This window comes from Pundamilia nyererei, unplaced genomic scaffold, assembly GCF_000239375.1.
Source record: "Pundamilia nyererei isolate P.nyererei 1_Seehausen unplaced genomic scaffold, PunNye1.0 scaffold00259, whole genome shotgun sequence".
Lineage (NCBI taxonomy): Eukaryota > Metazoa > Chordata > Actinopteri > Cichliformes > Cichlidae > Pundamilia > Pundamilia nyererei.
Window position 1 is genome coordinate 481,275 of NW_005187660.1, and position 3,572 is coordinate 484,846.

Sequence of the window (3,572 nt, forward strand, 5' to 3'; positions counted from 1 at the left end):
TGTGTGTGTGTGTGTGTGTGTAAGAGAGAGGATGGTGCCCTAAATGTGTGTTCATCTGGGTTAATTCTCAAGGACAGGAACTATTAAAGATTAACAACCAACCACCATGTTTTATTGAGACCAGCCGCATTTGCAGGCATATGGCTCTAAACACAGACCCACTTAAATGTCTGTGATTGTGTGTCCGCTTTTGTGTGCATGTGTGTGTTTTTCTGGAGGCTTTTATTTTGTTCAAACAAAACAACAGTCTTTTCTAGGAAGATATGACTGTAAGCTTGGCTGTTTGCTGGAGTGCTGCAGTCAAACCTCGATTACATCAGCCTCACTTAAGCCACACACCTGACAATAGAGTGCTACAGTATTATGGAGTTAACCAGAAACTGCAAATAATGGCTGTTAAATGATCTCTTGGATGTATGGAAGAAGCATTTACAAAGTAAATAAAACACTAAATCTTGGTGCCACTACTCACCAAATCTGACACCACGACTGTCTGGTTAAAAGCATCGAGGGGCAGCCACATTTAAAACGATATGTGGAGACCATAGAAAGCCAGTGCAAGTGTGACGCAAATTAGGTGTCCAGACTTTAAAGTGAGTGATTAAAGTGATTAAGCAATTAGAGCCAAAGATACAGCCGATTAACACGATAAGGTGGCAAATACATTAGACAGTTATCTAGGCAACCAGAGCATGGAGCCATCTTCTAGAGTGAAGCCCAACCGCTGATATTAGCCATTTGCTGACTCAAATTAAAAAAACTAAAGAAGGGATGGGAGAAACACCATTCAACCATGTTCGAGTACTGATTTAGCATAGTTTGTCCACCAGAGGGCACTCTGAAACGTCTCAGATGCCAACGCAGGGCGTAACAATCGGCTGTTCCAAGCAGTGTTGGGCAGAGCGTAAATGAGTGTGCCTGACATGTTATGATAATAAAACAAGCTTATTTTTTAAATTCCATCATCATATTATCTTGGTAATTACTCATAAGTAACTGCACATGACCAAAATATCAGATTTATCTAAAAAATTCTATATCGGTCGAGCTCTATTCTTGAAACACTGTAGCAGTTTTTATTGATGACTACCCACTCTAGCTGTTAACACAAGTGGGTGGCATGTATTCCTGTCTTATACAGGCTATACCAGCTATATTATTTCAACATGCTGCAGCCAAAAGTCTTATATACCAGCAGTCTAAGGAGCTTGGAAAGAAAAGCGTCTGGACTTCCTTAAGTTGCTTGAAGACGTTTCACCTCTCATCCGAGAAGCTTCTTCAGTTCTAGGGTGGGGAGAGTCCCAGATTTAAGTTGTAGGGGATTGTCCCCCAAGAGGGTCACGAACCTCCTGTTGATCCTCTACCTAATCACACAAGCCAAGGTGTGAAAATGGGTGTAGGTCGCAATCAGCCAAGGTTTCAGGTGAGTTCATTGTGAAACCTGGCCCCACCTTATCATGCGAATTCCTGAGGTCAGATGGCCCAGGATGTGAGTGGGCGTTAAGGCGTCTGGGAAGGGATCTCAGAACTGGATTATAGATGGCAGAGAGTTGGTGTCATAAGCCCCGCCTCTGTTCAAAGATGGTCGCTCACAGTGGACATAGATGCTTCTTTCACTCCTCTTTCAAACCATCTGTCCTCTCTGTCCAAAATGTGAACATTGGCATCCTCAAAGAGTGACCTTTATCCTTAAGATGCAGATGGACCGCTGAGTCTTGTCCTGTGGAGGTGGCTCTTCTGTGTTGTGCCATGCGCTTGTGAAGTGGCTGTTTGGTCTCTCCAATGTAGAGGTCTGAGCATTCCTCGCTGCACTGTACAGCATACACCACATTGTAAGTTTGTGTTTTGGCGTTTTGTCTTTCGGGTGAATGATGACTTTTAAAGCACACTTGGGGTTGCCCCTAATTATATCTCTAACATGCTAATTCTTTATGAGCCTAAAAGGAGCCTCAGGTCTGTTAGTCATTTTTACATCTGGGGACATTCATTTTTCAACCTTGTTAAGGAGGGCCAGTGAGTTCTGTCAGCTTGTGGAGTTTTTTGTGTCCCATTAGACACTAAAAAGATATCATAACATGCAAAACATTACAAAAAAAATATTAAAAGGCAAAAAAAAGAAAAGAAAACAGTGTTTTAACATGGTACTTGGATGAATTTAGTTAGTAGGGGCTAATAAAGCTCCAGGTCAATGGAGCACCTTTAGTTTGTATTGTGGGGCCTACTATTTTTCACTGAGTCCGCTATTACACGTACATAATGCAGAACTGAAGGCAGGGAACAGCAGCATAACAAATACAGATACCATGTGCACACATATGCCAGGATTAGACACCATTTGTTGCAGGCTATATCTTGGCTAGCTCTCGCTGTCATGTCCTCTGTTTTATCCCTGTTTGTGTCAAAATAAAAGAAAAAATCTGTTCAAAACCAAAAGATTCACATACTAACTGGTTATTAACAATACGCACCTGCTCATTTTAGAAAAATGTCAATTATAATTTATAACTAATTTCTGCACTTATTCGTATAGAATATCAGTAAAACATATACGAAACACAACCACACTTTCCAAGAGCGAAAAAATGTCGTGTGATCAAAATAATTTTTAATTGGGGAGTAGCTGGCAGAGAAACTACTGACTGTGTCACTCCTCCTCCTCTTTCCTGTTGTCTCTCTGTCCTCTGAGAGAAATCCTTCTATTCTTCCACAGGTACACCCCCACAGCGCGGTATCATCTGCACACCCATGATATGTCACACTGCTCTGTGTGTGTGTGCATGTGTGTGAGAGAGAACTGGTGCTGTCACTGATACAATGAGTGACTCACGTACACAGCCCACAGGGATTCTTGCTAATATGAGACTTTTGAGACCCAGAAGGCCTACACTCCACGCACACAGGCACACGCTCACAATCTGTACAATTATAATGTGTTTATCTCCTTATTTGTGTTTGGCATTCAATGATTTGCTTTCATTTGTATTTAAAGAGCATTGCCTTATTTGAACAACCCCCTGCCTTCTCTTTGTGATGTGCAGCTTAAACCGACAACTTTTAGTTGGCCTGTTGCGGCAACAGTCGTGATTACATGTAGTCGTCTACTGTCACCATCAACCCACAGTGAATAACCCCTTATGTATCTATGAGCACTACCACTGAAAGTATTTTAGCGTGTTTACATATTTGAAGCCAAAAGATTTTAGTGTTGAGTGCTACATGATGAGCTAAGCTAGCAAGCTTTGTTATCAAGCAGCATCGATAAACTTTATAAGTGTAGCACTGCTACAATATTAACATATTACAAGGCCTATACAGACTAAACCCAGAGCACGTATTTGGGGACATTAAAATCTTTACAAAACACCAACACACGTGCAAGGCCCAGCTCAGAGACTCTGATTAGCTGAGCTGAAGCCCAGTAAATATCTATCTGCCACAGCTAAATGTGTCACCGAGCAGCTGTCACGCCCCCAAACATGCAAACTTTAAGACTCAATCCAATTTAAACAGCAGTTATACACAAAATACTCCCAGTGAGGTGTTATGGGAGGGAAATTAGTTATGCTGAGTAT